Below are 20,713 nucleotides of genomic sequence, written 5' to 3'. Positions count from 1 at the left end.
AGCAACATAAAGTAAAAATACATCGAGGAAATACCGCAATTCATCGTGATCCGGCAATTGTTGAAAGAAATAATTCAAGAAAAAAGATCTCGCGAATGGGTTGCAAGATTACCAAGTGTGGTAAATAATGAAATTACTCGTTCAACTAACATGAAACCTATTAGCGCGATCAGAAAAATATATATACCCGTAAAACGACATGCGTTTTCAAAACAACCAGTATTATGTAATGTGACTGCAGGATATTTATATGAACCCGGTGAACTTGAAGGTGATAAAAAAGAGCAACTGATTTTATCTAGAGCATTACAACGCATACAATTTCTAGCGTGGTAAGATCCACGGGTAAACCCGCAATCTACAGATTAGATTCAACTGCTCCTCAACGTAGATTTACACGCGAACAATTACAATTCTGTAAGACACGCAGTTACCACCGCGATCACTTAACTAGCACCTATAGGCAGATTACACCCAAGACTGGTCAGCATCACATTTTTGCGTGCATGGCCAAGACTACTATATTTTTTATCTACGGTAAATTATCTTGGACTATTACTCGAGTACTGCCACAACATTACTGCATTACAGCTAGGACAATTTTCATTCTGCTGTTGTTTTAACGTCATGATAAATTCAACATCTAGATCAAAGTCCTTCTTGTCTTTTGGTCACATTGTTTATAACCAGTTAATTTTTGTTCTTACTATATCGCTGTCAATAACATCACTGATGGTTTCTGAAGCGTCTATGACAATTATCCGCAGTTGAGATAATCTTCTGACTCGAGACACTGCGAGATAAACTAAGGTCGACCATTCGATACGATCATCGATGATCCTAACATCTGTATCAGAAATAGTTAATCCCTGAGATGAATGTATTGTCATTGTGTATCCCAGCGTCCATGGAGTCTTGTTCGTGTGCAGCGCATCATCAATAACATTAGCATCAACTACGACAACATCGTTTAATACGAGATTATGTTTCTCAGTCTGTCCTGGTATATCAACGTCGATATTCTGTCGTCATGTATCAGCTGGTTTATAACACAATGGTACACGTAGATCTGAATTTTTTCTTTATACAACTGAAATAACCGCTGTTGAAGTGTATCAAGAACTATCTTTCCATTTGCCACTATCAAATCATTTGGTCTCCACACATGCTGAAAATCGTTCATGTGTGTGGGGTGTTCAAATCTTTGAAAATGTCCAGAACACTCTTCGTAGCCAAGAAAACTTCCCGGATAACTCGCGACCATATCAACCGAGATAACATTGTTGTAGCAGCAGGGAAGTTGTACAGACCAGACGTTCCAGACCAAATAAAGCTTCCTACGCGAACTTTCTCCGTAGAAGCCTCAGATTTCAAAAATAAGCCTTCCTGCGAGAATTAATTTGCGTAAATTCACTCCCGACTGCAATTTTTTGTGTACAAATTCAATGATTCCAAACAAGTATTTTGGGGGGGGGGGAAATTTATTCTGGTGTCGACGAAGTTTGCAAAGTTTGGCTGCAAATTTATGAATAAATTTTATCGAGACCGATTCGATATCTACTAAGCGGATCATGAAGATTAATCGTGATAAAACCGTGCGGTGTTGCCTGGACGCGGCTGAAGAAATTTTTGAATTTGTTTATGTCCATATCGCCGTTGCACCAAGTCTGATGAATATTTCTTAGCGTGTGAGTATCGACGCCATTGAACACCGATAAGATATTACAATTGTCCCTAATTACCTTTGGAATTTGCGTATATCGCTGCGTCACGTAAATCACATCGGTGTTCTTGTGTCGGCCACGCGAGAATATCCTAGCCGGATTAGTTTGCTTATCCAGCATAACATCATCGAAAACAACAAGATTATTAACGCCGCCATCTAAATTTTCCACTGATGGAGTTTCATTGATGTCTGTGATGAATTCGATCCTGCCTTCGTCGGTATTGTCGCTGAATTCCTTTAGTACTTGATAACAACGCTGATCATCAACGGACGGTGCAACCAAATACAACTTATCCCATTTTAGCCATCGCATTATCAAATTTAGCAACAACTGCGTCTTTCCAGAACCGGACGGGCCAATAATTATCATCCTTATCGAATTTGGTAACGCCGCGTTGTGTTTCACCTGCTCACGTTTCTTCGTGGCCAAAAAATCAATTACATTCATGTTACTAGAATATTATGGATCTATATTGTGTTAAGTGTCGCACGCGCACAGCTACGATAAATCCAACCGAAATCGTCACACGCAATAACAGGAACGCAATTGCAGGAGAATGCGAAGTTTGTAAGACACGCAAGTTTAAATTTGTAAAAAAAAAATAGAAGAACCGGAGGAGACATTGCCGCCTCCTTGTCAAATCTACCCGGAACACCCTGGGCGAAATATCCCGGAGAAAAGCATCTGCCAGGATACAATTACTGTGGACCCGGAACAAGGCTCGATATAAGACTCAACGATAATAATCAACCAAATCCCGGCGAAGATCCAGTAAACGCTATCGATAACGCGTGTTACTATCACGATCTTGCGTATCGTAGCGGGGATTTACAACAAAGACATCTCGCTGATATTAGGCTAATTCATGCAATAGACGCGATTCCTGACAAAAGTTTCAAAGAAAAATTGGCAACTTGGTTGATAAAAGGCGCAATGAAAGGTAAATTAGTACTCGGCGCTGGTAAATAATAATGGAGCAAATATATTATTCTCCGAGAGGATTCTGGCGAGGAAAATCAGCAATAGCCAAACTCGCCAAGGCAGCAAAAGTAAAACAGTCCGTTGCTAAATCGTGGCTATCGAAACAGGCAGTCTGGCAAATTTATCTTCCTCCACCTAAGAAAATACCGTACGCGAGTTTCTCTGTCAGCGTCCCTAATGAAGTTCATCAGGCTGATTTAATGTTTCTTCCTCATGATACCGTTGACGGAGTCACATACAAGTATGTGTTGACGGTTGTTGATATTGCTAGCAGATACAAGGAAGCGGAACCGTTATCGAATAAAACAGCAACAGAGATTGCTAAGGCGTTTAGCGAAATTTATTCACGATCTCCATTAACATGGCCGAAGCTTCTCCAGGTTGATCCAGGTCGAGAATTTCTCGGCGCGGTTACTTCATTGATGAAAAAGAATAATGTTAAAATCCGTCGCGGTATTGTAGGTGTTCATCACAATCAGGCTATCGTCGAAAGATTCAATAAAACTCTCGCGGAAAGATTATTCGGATACCAGTACGCGCGTGAATTTATTCAAGATAATCGATCTCATGATTGGGTAACAAGATTACCTCACGTGATTAACGCACTAAATAACGAGACAACGAGAACAATAGCAATGAAACCTGCAATTGCAATTACAAAACCAAATATACCCCTAAAGCGAGATTCCACAATTCCGCCTGTGCTAGGTAGCGTCACGGTCAGGTATTTATATAAAGAAGGCGAGGCTGAAGGAGGAAGAAAAAGAGCAACCGATCCAACCTGGAGCGTAACAACACATAAAATATCAGCCGTAACAAGATCATCGGGAAGACCAGCAATTTATTTCCTAGATTCGCTAGCGCCACAACGCGGATTTACCAAGGAGGAATTACAAATAATACCGAAAGATACTCAACTACCGCCGGCGTCATTAATGTGAAACCGAATTCTACCTAACTGAGATAATTTTCTTACTCGAGACACGGCTAAATACACTAAATTTGACCAGGAAATTCTATCATCGACAATCCAAACTTGGCCATCTACGGTTAATCCCTGCGACGAGTGTATCGTTGTTGCATATCCTAATTTCCATGGCGATCTTTCTGCATTTATCGCGTCATTAACAAGATTAATATCAACAAGAATAATATCGTTCAGTACCAAGATCTTTTCCTCTCCGCAGGGTAAAGTAACACTGATATTTTGTTTTCTGGTATCAGCGGGCCTGTAACACAACGGCACCTGCAATGTTGGAAATTTCTCACAATGAAGCTTGAATAACATTTCCTGAATAACATCGCGAACAATTTTTCTGCTAGCAACAATCAGATGATCGGGACGCCACAAATTTAGAAAAATATCCATCGGAGTCTCGTCGATTATTCTTCTCATCACATCGCATTGAATTTTATTCGGTTGTAATCGAATTATTTTCTTAAATTCGGTCAGTAAAATATCATCGGATCTATAATCGGCGTCGATTTCCTCATAATAGTCAACGAAATTCCTGAGCCATTCGTGAGGAGATTCACCATCAATCGGATCTGGCTGGCCATGATCTCCGCACATTATCACGGCGGTATTTTTCTCCTCCAGCCAGATCAGGAACGATTTTAATACAACTAAATTTACTGTGCAAATTTCATCAAATATTATAATTCTGTTGATATATTTATTTCCCATACGAGCCGAATCCCATAATCCACCGCTGTATTTGAAATAACTGTGATAAGTACTAGAATCAACGCCGCGTTGCCTTATTTCTCGCGCTAATCTGTGAGTTGGAGTCAACACTATCATATCAGATTTCGCAAATAAATTTATCGCTCGCGTTGTTTTACCGCTACCACCAGGACCATTTAGGTAAACAAATTTGTTACGTGAAATCGGGTCAAATGCGGATGCAGCCGTCGATATTTCCTCGCATTTATCTCGATGAAATTTATCGCAATCTTCGACATCGGCGTCCTCACAGTAATCTAGGATATCCTCGTTTTTTATCCGCCAAGTGCCCCAAGAGCCATCGGAGATTAAATTCTCCAGCCTATACTGATATTTCTTATCGATATAAAACGAGTCCGTTGCGACCCTTACCGCGATATCAGAAAATTTATTTATCATCGACAGTAAATTTATACTCACATAAGCGAGCATCGATGATCTCAAATGCGTATACTGCGCTGATTCTCCATCGAGATAGCTAATTACGGTACCCAACTTTACTCCGTCAATGATAATATTTTCTCTGTTGCAGAATATTCCTCGCGACACTGTATCGGCGATAATAAAGTCCATCTCGGCATCGTTGATAAACAATCTAGCGTGTCGGTGTTTATGATCAACGGATCCTCCTTGAGTAAATTTGCCAATTATTTTTCTTCCGATATCTTTCGCGTTTTCACAATCCGTCGGCAACCACACTTCAGTTTGTTTCCTGTATGATATAATCGCCTCACTCACCGTCAATGATATTAACATTGACGAATCCAGCATATACCTCAACAACACAATAGGGACCCATCTGCGTTGAGATAAATGCCGACCAAACCAAATATAACAAATTTTATGTAAATTTTCAGCAAACTCAAATGAAGTGACATAAGCGAATCCGGTCATGACAAAATCGGGTAACGGTCCGTTAATTGCAACTCTCGTCATCTCACTGGTGGGATGACCAAATTTAGCAAAATAATCCGCACAATCGCCGTATCCTAGGAAACTTCCAGGATAGCACGCGCTCATATCAACGGAGATCATATCTTCGAAATAATATTTGGTATTCCACAATCCGCCATGGCCGTATTCGATACAGCTAAGTTGAATATCAGTGAGAAATTCGTTCCTTGTAGGTTTCCACGAATTTCTTTCTCTGGCAGCGTGAGCAGCAACAGACGGAACCGTAAAACAATTTGTCAGTAACTGATCAGGATTTGACGAATATTTCACCGCGATATTTTTCATCGATTCATGCAATTTTTCATCACGGTAAATATCTCCTCGAGGCAAGATAAACTGATCATATTTTTCTTCACTCGAGAATAACCAAACTGATATCGGATCAGATGCGGCTAATATTTTGATATATCGGAACATAGCATCAGAATTATCCTTTGCGCCTTCCACGGGATAAAATTTAACAGCGCGATCTCGCGGGAATATCATTACCGACTGCGACCACGCATGTGAATTATGATCAACAATTTCGATTGGTACTCCTCGAGATCTATACGGCGACGAATATAATATTTCTCCCGATAGCGTTTTCACCGTGATAGGAAATTTAAGTTTCTTGCTCAACACAGCAACATCGTCAATCGATGCGCCATCAACAACAGTCTTCGCCCACGCGTTAATTTTATCCAACCTCAATTGTGTCAGACCAGATCCACGACGAGCGTTTTTCATGTGCTCGATAACACGCTCAGCCACGCAGTTTATCATCGGTGATTCTTTCATCGCAGGTAGATTTTTCATGTCCGGGTTATTATTCAGCCGATAAATTCCATAAACAACAGCACTAGAAGGATATGCCCTAGCATAATAAGGACCGTCAATTCCCAATAATAATCCTGGCTTCGAATTTTTATCAAGAACAACATTTTTCTTACCGCCACGCACTGGATCTCGTTTATCGCGAATAATCCAAGTGTCGTCAGGCATTTGTGCGATGAATTTTATTCCAAAGATAAATCGCTCCTCGGAATGCGAGTTTTTTATATGCTCGATTATCTTCTTGGCCCGTTCCAGATTCATCGTAGCATCAACAGCGTTAGTTTTCCATGTCGACCAAACATGAATCCCCCCATCATCGAAAAATTCTTTTTTGGCACGATCAACCTCAGGAATGATATATTCTGCCTCATCAAGATCAAATGCATCCATTATTATATTTTAGACAAATATTTAAATTATAATATGCAGTGCAAATGGATACCAATCGGATCAACAAAATCATGCGACAAATCCTGCAGAGGCGATTATTGTGGCGCTCACATATATGCGATTCGACGAGGCAGTAAAGGACCACAGCGGTGCTTAGTTTGTCAAGTTGGCACTCGAGGAAAGACTCGATTGTGTTTATCCTGCGGAGGAAAGAATTATCGGGAATTGCTCAGATATTACAAAAAGAAATCTTCCTTGGTGATAACATGCGAAGAGGATTACATTAATCGATTCAAGGCAAATTATGATTTAGACAGATAATTATTATATAATGGAAATGAAATCAACGATTCCTGCAATGAAAATCACACACGAGTTTAGATCTCATCCTACGATCAAGGGATACGAGTCATCATCAGATGGTATTGTCAGAAACATCAAAACAAAGAAAAATGTTGGTAATATTTGCAATTCTGGTTATTTGATATGTAACTTCAGTAATAGTGGGAGAAGAGGTATAAATTATCTTTCTCACAGATTTATATTCGAGTGTTTCCATGGACTCATCAAGAATAATTTGGTCATTGACCATATCGACGGAGATAAACTTAATAACAAATTATCTAACCTTCGAGCGATAACTCCGAGTGAAAATTGTATATATGGCAATACCGGCAAACATCCGAAATATGCCAAGGCCGTCAAATCGATAAATCAGGAAACGTGCGAGGAGATGATATTCGAATCAATGAGCGCCGCTGCAAAATATTATAATATTAATCCAGCATCGGTGCAACGAGTGGCAAAGGGAATAACTAGCGCAGCATTTTCCTACAAATTTGACGAGTGGATCGAATTTTCTTATATACCAATAATATTCGATTCGGAAAGCGACGAAGAATAATTGAATATTACAGAATTATATAATGGACGAAGAAAATATAAATAACATCATCGAAGCCATCGATGACCTGAAGAAAAAAATAAATCTTCCATCAGAGTTGGACACGAGTAAAATCCGATCCGAATTCGAAACAATCATTCAAGGAAAACTCGAATACAAATACACGCTACCATCCGAATACAAATTAATAAAAAAGATCCAAATCGCGATGTATCAATCGCTTGCAACAGTCAGCGATGATCAAATTGAGGATTTTGTTAAATTATCTACGCTGGTAGAAAAAGCTAGATTGATTTTATCAGAAGCATACGAATCAAAAAAAATTACAAGTTCACGCATCAGACAGTTGGAAAAGCTTGTCGATGAGAGCAAGGCCAAGGAAATATCTTCCTGAAGAAATTCCACAAAAAAAAACAAAAATTAAAAATTTTTACTAATTTTGAAAATTTCCCCGGTTTTTATTTATTTTTTTGGCCTGTTTTTCCCTGGAGGACGGATTTACGATTTCACCAGCAGATTGATACTAACAGTTTCCCCGCGTATATCAAGCAAATTTCCTTTCTGGTCCGTCAGTTTGAAATTTATCCTTGACAACAATCGATTATGACATTTTAGGTAAAACGGATTCACCGGCTCTTTTATTATCAAATAACCCGGAGAGGCGCTAGGTGAAAACGAATACAAGATAAATCCCTGTTGCGCCTGATTTGACTCTGACGAATCAACATTGTAGCTGCCCTCGACAACATCCGCGTGAAGATAAATCGCGATAACTTCCGTTATATTAACGATACCTGGCGAGATATGCCGCCCGCCCTTGGTCGGATCATTATCGTGTCTGAGAAACAGCGCCAATTGTTTTTTCTCTTCCCATGCGGCGTGTAATTTCGGAAATAACTCATCGATGGTATCAGTGACTGATTTTCTTAGTTTATCAACATCATAACCGGGAAATTTGAAATTTGGTAATGTCTCCGTGGTTAATTTATGTAATGTCACAAATTTTTTCTTATTACCTGAGTTTTTGATCAATGTGTGGCCGTAGAAATTAAACCCAGCTGATATATCGTCGATGATAGCCCTAATGAACATACCGTGATAATATTCAAGATCGTTCGCGAGTCCATTTAAATATTTCACATATTTGGAAATTAATTCACATGAAATTGATTTATCTGAGATACATTCGTTGAATAATGTTCTCACGTGAGATAGATACATTTTATGTTCCGCGTTAAATTCGTCGATAGTTTTTTTTATATAATCGCCGTATATTATGGTCGGGTGCTTATTTGCACCGATATAGACGATTTGTGTATCCGAGGGTGTGGAGGGGACGGACATAAATGTTATCGATTCCTCATCAACGGAAGTAAAGGCGATTATTATTTTGCCGGATTTATGTTGATTAATGAAATCAATAGCTGCACTGACTCGATCCAAGTGATATGAGAGAACTTCATACGATACCTCGTCCGTGGTAAAGTCGGATTTTTTTGGTTCGGGTTGCCTTGATGAATCCTTCGAGGTAAATCCTGGAGTTGTATCGGGGGATGTTTCCAGGAGTGGAATTTCAGGCCAACCTAATATGGTCCTAATCGATGATTGGTAAATATCTACCATATATGGTGATTTCACTTCTATCATCGATGATAGCGTTGGTTCGTGCGCAGATATCTTTATTCCCAGAGTAGCATCGCCGGTTATATTTGATATTCTGGTAGTAAATTCCTTATCCAGCTGATCAATTTCGTAACTGCCTGTTGGTATACCAACATGTATCCAATCAGGTGTTCCATCGGATTTGTTTTTGTTGGCAAAAACAAGTGAATTATTTGACAATAATTTACCGAATGACGTCGATCTAACATTAGGCCAACTGTTGTAGACACGCAATTGTGTTAACGCAATTTCTTTGACGCTGATTGGTGTTGGAAAATTAATGCTAAATTCAGGTTTGGTTGAGCTTAACGATATTAGTGTTGTTGTCGGCGGTGTCGTGTTTGTCACGATCTGAGCTAGTTCGGACATTATTAATATTCATTTGTTCAATCTCGGAGTAAATACCAATCATTGCCGAAAATTCTGGATCGGAGATAACGCCATCATTGAGACTCTCCGAAAGCAGCGATGATAATCTCGAATACGCGTCGTTGACCTGGGATAATTTATTCTTGTACAATGATAACTTTTCACTCGTGCATGAAGATATCTTTTTTGCGATGATATTGAGAACACCAGCGATTGTTGTTGTCGACGAGATTATTATCGTTGCAACGATTGGCGCTATTGTTGTTACCGCGGATAAAATTATTCCAGCACCAGCGACTACCGCAGATACCGCGTACACGGCGACGTCAATGATAACTAATCTACGCTGGTATTTTTTTATTTTTGTTTGATATTCGTCGAGGAGCTTTTTAGCGAATCTTGCCATGATCGCGCCTGATTGTAACGGTAGTCAGATGCGGTCATTTATTAATCTACGATAACAATTACAGATTACCAATTGTGTTTATCCCGGAATACCAACTGTTTCCCATCCCGATAAATATTCGAAAATTACAAAATAGGGAATCGGTCCTGTGGTGGTTCTGTCTGGTGGTTCTAGATCGCATACCATAGCGCTATCTTCACTTAGCGAAACAATAAAAAATCCAGGATAAAATTCGTGGATTTTACGGTTTTGTCCTTGTATCTTAAATTTTATCTCAGAGATAACATATACTCGATATACGCCAGTAATTGGCACGGTGAAATAAAACCCGATACTGTCTCCAGGGTCCCAAGTATAATTATATGTCTTAAACACAAATGGCACATTGCAGTTAAGATTTTTTGTTACCACCTGATCCGGCACGTGAAAACGTGCCAATTTTGGAAGATTCAGTGGTGATATTTTTGTGTTGATATCGTTAATTTTTGTAAATGCGTCGAGAAGATCCTCGTTGATTTTTTTTATTTTTTCATCTGTCAATTCACGCATCGCGTTAAACCCCTTAGTAAATTCGGGAACAACAGCATCGCTGAGTTTATTAATTTCCTTGTTGATATCGTCGATTGTTGCTCTCTGACCTAACGAGATATTTATTTTGGTAATTTCCTCGTTAATGGATTTTACTCTCTCGATGAGATCGCTGTGTGATGTTCTATCGGCTTTTTGAAAAATTAATGCGCGTGCCGATTCAATATCTTTGTTGATTTGGGCGATATCTTCGTTTATTTTCTTTGTTTTCTCGGTAAGATCGTTATGTGATGTTCTATCGGCTTTTTGAAAAATTAATGCGCGTGCCGATTCAATATCTTTGTTGATTTGGGCGATATCTTCGTTTATTTTCTTTGTTTTCTCGATGAGATCGCTGTGTGTAGTTGAGGAGGTTTCGATGAATTTTTTTATATCCTCATCGAGTTTTTTATTGAGATTTTTTGATGTATCGTCTAGTTTTTTAAGATCGTTAGTTAGCTTGGTAAATCTTTTTATCATTCTGTCATGAAGATCGTCGTGTAATGCTTTATCGGCCTTTAGAAGCATCGCCGCTGATAGCTCTTTGTCGGATTTTTCTACATCCGCGATATTAGCCTTTAGTGGCAATACCGCTAATAGATCAGTAATATCAGCTATAGATTTCAATACTAATTCTGATTGACGAGTAAATTGACTAATATGATCATTATATTCTTCTCGCTTGATTATATCAGTTATTTTCACGTTACTAGTGTGTAATCGCCCTTCGGTATTTTGAAAAACAGCAACTTCGCCAGGGTCCACCTCTGACAGCGATAGAAGATTGTTAATATCGCTCTTGGTTGCGAACTTTGATAGATCGACGTCAGTCACTTCTGCCTTTTCCTTCCTGTAGATAAATCTACCGTAAATATCAACCATGATATTTATCTACGGCGTATTCAAATACAATTTTGTTATAAGGGCCGGATGATTTTGAAATTGTATCGAGGACGTTAATTGATTCAGGGCCGCATATTGGTGGATCCGCTAATGTCTGCGTTGGAAGTGTCGAATACCAAACCGGAAGTTTCAGCGAAGACACATAGTTGATAAATTCATTTGGCGGTGCTAATCCGTACGAATCAAAATAAACGACTTCGCGAGGATTAATCGCGTAGGCAACCCAGTGTGTGCCAGGGCCGGTATTTTTATCGAGATTAATTATTCCTGTCTCGGTAGAGTTTGGTTTGTCTGGTAGTTGATCTCGCATAAATACACCTCTGAAAAATTTTATTTTTTTATTCTTTGCTTCGTTAATTAGATCTAAATTTGAATAGGCCGTGCTAATCTTAGACCGGATCCGTATGGGGGGCGTCTTAGATAAAGGCCGGATCCTTTTTGTCGTTTTTGCAACATTCTCTCGATTAGGGGAGAGAGGGCGGGAAGTAACCCTCCCTTTTTTTTACCGTATCGTCCTCCCACCACTTTTTCTCCTAATTTGGAACCTATGCCCGAGAGCGCGCCTAATCCTAATGTCTTTCCAATAATCGGAAGGGCCATTTTTATCAGAGGGAGAAAAGGAAGAAATCCGCCTGTTTTGACCATGTCTCTGATGGCGCCTATAGAAAGGCTCACATGAACGCCAGAATTTGCTGATTTGGCCTTGGTAAATCGTTCACGTTGACCTCTAGTTAGCGACAGTTTGTTAGGCCCACCGTGAATCTGATCGTTTTTCAGTGTTAATTTCATACCGCATCGCTTTGATATCGCTGTTTGGAGCTTTTTTATCTGACCTGGGGTCAGAGTTACACTGACGTGTTCGTATGGCATATTAATAATCGCTTAATCTAAATTTGGAATTTATCACATATTCTCGACAGGAGCATCGATGACTCGCATTCTACCACTGATGCCTTCCAGGATCATTGTTCTATCGCTGAGAATAACCGTAACTGCTCTATATAAATTGTTTCCTGTGCGAATTCTAGCTTTGAAATGAATATCAACAACGGATTGCTTTATCAGGTCGAGATGCTCCAGGGAAAAGTAGTATATAGGATAGCGAGTATTAAAATCTAGCTGTGATATTTGCAATCCGGTATCGATATTTTGATCGCGACCCATAAAACTTAGCAATCGATAATACGCGCGAGCTGTCGAATAATTTTCAAAATTAATTGATATTTCCTCTGATGGTTCTTGTTGGCCATTTACTCTCAGTGACACGTTTGTTGCGTTGATACTATCGAATATCATATGGCTGTATAATTGATGATATCTTCGCGTGTGCAAAAAAGCGATAAAGATATGCCTAGGTGCAGAGGTACCTTGCTGCGATGCAATACGCCAAGTAAAATCACCATCAATATCGGTAGTTATGGAATCTGTTGTTGTTGTTAGCCATGACATGATAGATTTACCGCCTTGGTTCATAAATGACAATAATTTTTCTTCTTCGATTATTGATGGAGTTATCGCTGGCATCCACAAGGTAAATTTGAGTAATTTTACCTGGCCGGCATTTCCCGCATCGAGAGCATTTATCACGTTAGTAGCGTAATCGATATTACCTTCTCGCCAGATAGCATCATCGCTATTTCCTTTTCTAATAAGTGTTATGGTATGTTTCGCTCCGTAAATAATTTTTCTGAAATGCCTGCAAAATCCGAATATATGGGATAACGGAATAGCACAAGAGAATCTTCTGTGAAGTCCTTGCAGCATAGATTTTCGCGTGGCAAATCCGAGATTATAATCATTATTAGTGCCAACAAGGAGATCTTGGAGATTTGCAAAGGGGGCTGGATTAGCGGCGCGATCGTTGGGTTGTCTGATATCAAACGGCCTACTATCGGGACGGTCAGAATTATCTTTGGCAAACATCATACTAGGACCAGCTGATCTAGTAAAATCATCCGAGTATCTAGCTAGGCCTATTATCGTCGTTGCTAAGTCAACATCATTAGTAATTGACTCAATTTCTCTTCCATCAATCATGTAAGTGGCGCTCTTGAATAACGCCATAATACCGTTGTTAACAAATCCGACTCTAAAATCTGCTCCATAGAGGGTATTATCTGTTTTAATAATTTCCCCGGTAACTTCGATATATGCCTCAGATGGAAGAAAATATCTTGTTGTATCGTGAACTTGAATTTCCAAGCGATTAGATGTATTTGGTTCAACTGCATCGTACGAGAAATACTGGAAATCTCGCACGGATGTATCTCTACCTACGGGCTCGTCCATGTCGAACACTTCATTTGACACTTGTGCGAACATTTATTATTAAGAATATCATCTAAAACGAAGACCACTGCCTGAAATAAAACTTGTATTAGCAACTTCATTTGCGAGATTTGTCTTAGCAACTTCCTGCGCTAGATTTGTCTTAGCAACTTCCTTTGCGAGATCATTTATTTTTTTATTTGCTGCGTCGTTTATGGCTTTACTGACTTCGGGTGGCATTTCTCTGGTGATGGGTAATTTGACGGGTTGTTTTTTGCGCACTAAATTTAATATTTTACTTTTGACAGCATTGAAGCCTTTACTGGCCAAATTACCGATACCAGAAATGGCAGTCTCGCCGATTTTTCCTATTGCTTTTAACCCGAACTGTTTGATCACGGGTCCGATTTTAGGTATTACTCGCGTAACGAGACTTCCAATGATATCGCCGAATCCATTGCCGTGTATATATTTGTACACAGGCAATCTAGAGTTTACTATGCGGACCTGTTTAGGTCTGCGCTGATGTTTGTGAACAATCATGTTATTTCAATTGTGTTGTTTTAATCGATGAGCTCATCGACAAGTTCCTTGTAAATGTGAGAATTGATGATGCCACCGCGGAATAACCGCTGACAAATATCTGAGGCTTCGTTGATTACTTCGCGAGAGTTATTTCCGGCTCGTTTTCCTCCGATTAATACCTCGAGGCGAGATACATCGTTGACAACACTGTCAGGGCAAATTGTATATCCGCTTCCTGTTTTTGGTTTTGTAAATTGCGATGGCGATAACGCTTCCTCGAATACTTCTCCTGACGATGTCCCTGATGACAACGTTAATGGTGATTCTAAGGGGAGTTGAAAGGAAGGGGGGGGGGGAAAAACCCGGGATTAATATATCACTCTTCCTTGTAGATGATAGACTTTCCTTTAGCTTCATTGATTTATAATCACCAACATCCGATATAAATTTTTCAAAATTTTTATCAGAATAGTCTATTGGTTTTCCTAAAGTGCCAAAATAAATTATCGCCAGCCAATCAACTTCTTCGACTTTATCAGCAATAAATCTTCTCAAAATAAATCTTCTATTTTCAATAGAATCATCCGCAGCCATCTGAATTTTTGAATCATAGTTTCTAAGTAAATGCAATATGTTCGTGTTCAAATAATTATCAGCGGTTACACTAGTATCAAGGTTTATTGGATGAAGTTCATATTCTTCCTTCATCCTTATATCTTCGGAAAGTTGTGCCTTAGGTTGTGCTGGTTTAACTATCGATGCCTGTGATTGAATATCTTCTTTTTTCCTTCTTGATTTTCTCCCTTTTTTCTGAGGTGGAATTTTTTCTTTTGGTCTAGCTCCTAATTCCTGTGGTTGAACTATCGGTTCCTGTGGTTGAACTATCGGTTCCTGTGGTTGAATATCCTCTTCCTGTGGTATTACTTTTCTCTTCCGTGTTTTAGTTTTTTCTTCCTTCTTCTGTTGTTTTCTTTCCTTCGCGTGCTGTTTTATATCTTCCGCTAGTTGCTTATTATGATTATATCTATCGTCTGCTGCTTCTAAAAATCTTCTAAAAAATGGATCCCTTTCACTCGCATGTGTTTTTTCCGCATAAACTTTATATAACATACCATACCAACTATTACGGGTTTTATATTTTACCTTTCCTATTTCAGTCAAATATTCATTTCGAATACTAAACATATCTTCCGCAAATTGACCAATTCGATCTATGGTATACAGTGTCGAGAGCGGTCGTGATATTATTTCCCATCCCTCATCGGTGAAATTTTCTCTTAAATTCTCGATATTAAACTTTCCTTTTTTTACTCCCGGTTTTCCTAATACGGTTTTTCCCTTACTTGCTCCAGAATCAATTGCAGGTTGTTGCCCTTGTGCTGCTGCTGCTATTGCTAATCGCTCGGGTAATGTTCGTGATTGTTCCTCAATACCCTTCAACATAGGAAAAATTCCCCTTTTCTTCGTATCTGGATCTTTTTCGTCGCCAAATACAACCTGCTCGATTGCTCCAGTGACTGGACTCAACCATTTCGATGATGCCTCGGCAATTCCATGTTGTGCATCTTCGTAACCACGAACATTTCTCTTAAATAATTGTTTTGTCGGGATAAGCTTCTTTAATGCCGCTAATTGCTCTCGCGCTAATCTGGCAGAATGAGGCTCTCCAACTGTACTAGCTTTCGGACTCATATTATTTTCAACTATATTGTTTTAATGCGAGGTAAAATTAGGATCGGCAGCCAAACTTTGCAAACTTCGTCGACACCAGAATAAATTCCCCCCCCCCCCAAAATACTTGTTTGGAATCATTGAATTTGTACACAAAAAATTGCAGTCGGGAGTGAATTTACGCAAATTAATTCTCGCAGGAAGGCTTATTTTTGAAATCTGAGGCTTCTACGGAGAAAGTTCGCGTAGGAAGCTTTATTTGGTCTGGAACGTCTGGTCTGTACAACTTCCCTGCTGCTTTGTTGTAGTCATACTCGGTATTCCACAATCCACCGTGTCCGTATTCACAGCAGCTTAGCTGTAAGTCTTCAAGACATTCAAATCGTGTTGGCTTCTGAGTTTTTCTCTCTTGCAACCGACGGAATGGTGAAACAATTATTTAGTAATTGCTCAATATTCTAGATGAAAATTTATGCGCAAGATTTTCATTTCTTCGTGGAGAGATTCTTTACGATATATTTCGCCGTTAGGTCGTACAGATTGATGATATTTTTCATTATCAGAACTCTTAATAAGCCATACTGATACATGATCATTTTTGCTTATTTCGTGAATAAAATCAAACAGGTTTTCCCTAAAGCCTTGAGAATAAAATCTTACGGTTCGATCTCGTGGAAATATTGTCACTGCGCTAGTCCACCCGTGCACAACATGATCAACGATATTTATTTGAACTCCCCTCCTTTTTATAATGTCTCGAATCGGGTAAAATCTCTCCTGTTATTGTTGCTACCATTATTGGGAATTTTATTGTTTTTCCTAACTTAGCGACATCATTTATTGTACCTCAGGTATCCTTGGCCGATTCAGCCCATTTGTTTATTTTTTTACATCGCTGATCCGTTAATCCATTTCCACGTATCGCGTTTGTAAAATATTCGATTACTCGTTGGGGTACACAATTTAGTCTTGATAATCTCATTGGCGCAAGATCATCGACGTTGGGTTTATCATTTAGCAAATACATTCCATAAATAACCACTGTTACAGGATATGCTCGTTCGTAATATAGTTTATCAATATCAGTCAACATTCCTGGCTTGGAATTGTTATTTAGCACAACGGTTTTCCCATTAACAATGACAGGGTCACGTTTGTCATGGATAATCCACTCAGCACAATCGCTGGTATTGTCTGTTTGTGATAATACAACAAATTTTATTCTCAAAAAATGTTTTTGATAGTTAAGATAATTGATAATTTTTTCCTCCTGCTTATCGTTCATTGTAGCATCAATGACTTCGTTGATACAATTGTCATCGGGTATAATTTTGAATGTTGACCATACGTGAGATGCACCATCGTCGCGAAATTCTTTTTTAGCATGTCGAATAATATTAATAAGATTATTCGTCGGATCAGCCAGAGTTGGCGTCCGCATGTCAAGAGTTATTCTGTCAAGATTGAATCTGGCCTCAGGAAAATTCATTCTCTAAGGCTGGATTGTAGATAATCTCTCAAACCCTTCCATATTATATTTTAGACAAGTATTTAAATTAACAATATTATATATACAATGACTCAAACAAAGAACCAGTGCAAGTGCTTGATGATAGTGTCTTCAACTCCTTGCAACAAATCTTGTGTAAATAAATTCTGCGGACAACATTTGCAATGCGTGCCTCGAGCAAGTCTAGGTCCAAAACCCTGCTTACGGTGTGGTGTTGGAGTTAGATGGAAAACGCAGTGTGTGTGCAATGCGTTGGTAAAAATATAGAGAACTAAAACGATATTATGATTAAAAATAATAACAACCTTGACGACGTCAATGCCATTGATAGAAATCAAGGGGATACAATCTGCACTATAAAGTTATAAGAAACCCTGAAGATTAATTTGTAAAGACAAATTATAATTTAGACAAATAATATTATATATAAAATGAAGCAAAAGGAATTTGTCAGACATCCTATCATCAAGAATTATGAAGCATCTGGTGGTGGTGTAGTCAGAAACTGCCAGATGTGTTTTGATAATGCTGGTTATCTCATGTTCACTGCCGTTGGAAAGAAAGTGTATTACTATCATACGTTTGCATACGAGACTTTTCACGGGGTGATCAAACACGGCCTTGTGATCTATCATATTGACGGACAAAAGCACAATAACTAATTGGATAACTTACAAGCTATCACACAGAGCGAGAATTCTACAGGTGGTAATACCGGGAGATGTAAAACAGTTGTAAAGAAGGCAGTTAAATCTGTAAAAATTATGACCGGTGAAGAAATAATATTTCAGTCAATGATCGCGGCTGACAAGCATTTCGATTTTAACCCACGCAGGGTACAACGTGTTGCAGATAAAATACAAAAATCAGCGTTTTCGCAGAGGAATGAACAATGTATTTCATTTTACTATGTTCCAATAGTATTCGATACTGACAATGAAGATAGATAACTCCATAAAGCTAAGTTTTCTCCGGTTGATTAATTAAGCAGTTATCTCGTTTGTTACTGATTAATTATTTTTTATCATTGTAGCCGCCGCGATCAGACAATTTAAATGTCTACGTGATAATCGACATAGCACACTGAAGAAAATATATCTCTTACCTCTGCTGATTTGCGATTCAGTCCAGACTGAGATAGAAAAATTTTCCGTCTTTTCTATACAGATGTTTCCAGTGAATCACATGAATTTCCAATGCAACTCATCATGTAAGTACCAAAAAATGACTCATCATGTGAAATCCAAATACAACTCATCATGCAAGTATAAAAATGACTCATCGTGCGAATTCCCGATACAACTCATGTAAATACCAAAAATGACTCATCGCGTGATTCACTGGAAACATATGTATATAAAAACGGTAAATTTGACTATCTCAGTCTGAACTGAAGTGCAAAGCAGCAGATGTAACTGAAATATTTTCTTCTTCAATCTATAGGTTGCGTTTTACACAATTGCATTATATCACATGGTTGAGAAATATAACTTAAATATATATTACATATTGTATAATGAACTATAACAATATCAATGATATTTCTGCTATTAAAAAATTAAAACTTGACGGCATAAATATATCTGATGAACTAAATCCTCAAAAACGTATTTCTGATTTTGAAACATTACAAGAACGTAAACTTGAAGGAGGATACACACTACCATCAGAATACAAATTTGTAAAGTAAATTCAAGCGGCTATGTTCCAATCGTTAGCTACAGTAAAAGAAACTGAAGTAGGGGAATTCGTATCTCTCTCTCTCTCTCTCAAAAGAAAATATGTCTCGTGAATATGAAGCAAAAAAGACAATCAACACTCGCATAAGACAATTACGAAGGAGTATGTCAGAAGCTGTCAGTGATCATAGTAATCAAATTGAAAGTTAGGGTCATTTCGTGAAAACGAAAGTGAAAGTGTGGCAGATTTTAGTCTTTTATTTCACTGATTTTAGTCGATTGGTCAGTACAAAAATATCCCCCTTGATAAAATCAAGGACAGAGTCAAAGATCAAGGAGGAAATTTATTATGCATTTGTTTTTCCTCCTGTTTTCAAGCCTGTGTCGTCTTTTGATAAAATCAATAAGCTCTCAAATATAAATTCAGACTTAAAACTTATCCACGAAGGTCAAGGAAGTTGACGGTCTGGTCAGTTAGTTTGAAATTTATTCTTGATAATAGCGGATTTCGAAATCGTAGATAGACCGGATTGATCCGCTTTTGCACAATCAGATATCCGGGTGGTACTTGCGGTGTAAAAGTATATAAGATATATCCCTGTTGCGCTTGATTTGCTACGTCGGTGTTTGTATGATAGCTGCCATTAATTACGTCACATACAAGATTGATCGCGATCGTTGAGGTTATGTTTACTATTCCCGGCGATATATGACGGTCTTCGCCGTGTTGTCCATTGTTGTATCTGAGAATACTTGGTGGCGGGGATATTTTTTCCATGACTCGAGTATTTTAGGGTAAAACTCATTGATAACATCGTCAACTTCTTTTTTTAGTTTGTTCGGGTTGTATTCAGAAAATTTAAATTTCGGTAGATCAACTTCTGTTCTTTGAGTATTTATTAAGAAAAATTGTTTATCACTATTTTCTGACATAATTAACGCTTGTATTATATTCTGAAGAAAAACATTCAAGATCAAATTGTATCTTATTTAATCTTTCTATTTGCTTGATAATATCATCTTGAACAGATGTCAGGTCATAGAGATGCTCGGTAAAATGCTGACGTATTTATTTTGTTGTAGTTAATTTTCACGATGAATATGATTTAATACTTTAGTGACAGCTGATTTGAAAAAAACTTGTGTACATTTGACCATCTGGGCTTGGATATATAAACTGCCCATTTAATCTATCAAGGGCGTAGAATATTCTACTACCGTCAGAGTCTTCTTTCATTGGTGTACTCACATCATTATAACGACGTTCCTTGTCATGATCTGGAGTAATTCCATGGTACGAGCGTTTATCCGAAGTAAAATCAGCCCGTATAGGTTCAGGTGGCGCCGGAGGCGCTGGTGGAGGTACATCAGGCCATTGAAACACAGATCTGATCGACGACTGATATATATCAACGGCATAATCGGGAGAATTTATCTTCATCGCGTCTGACAGCGTTGGCTCAAGAACCGTTATGGCTATCTTGGATCCCAGGCCCGTAACAGATTTAATTCTACGCTGGAATTCATCACTGATTTGTTCGATTTGATAATTCCCCGTGGTATTCCAACAACCTGCCAGTATGGAGTATCATCGGGGAGATTTTTGTTGGCAAATATAAATGAACTTTTTGATTGTAGACCGCCAGACGATCTTG

Source organism: Sinohyriopsis cumingii, unplaced genomic scaffold (genome assembly GCF_028554795.1).
Source record: "Sinohyriopsis cumingii isolate HCF-2022 unplaced genomic scaffold, ASM2855479v2 utg001176l, whole genome shotgun sequence".
In the NCBI taxonomy this organism is placed as follows: domain Eukaryota; kingdom Metazoa; phylum Mollusca; class Bivalvia; order Unionida; family Unionidae; genus Sinohyriopsis; species Sinohyriopsis cumingii.
This window is presented reverse-complemented; position numbering follows the sequence as displayed.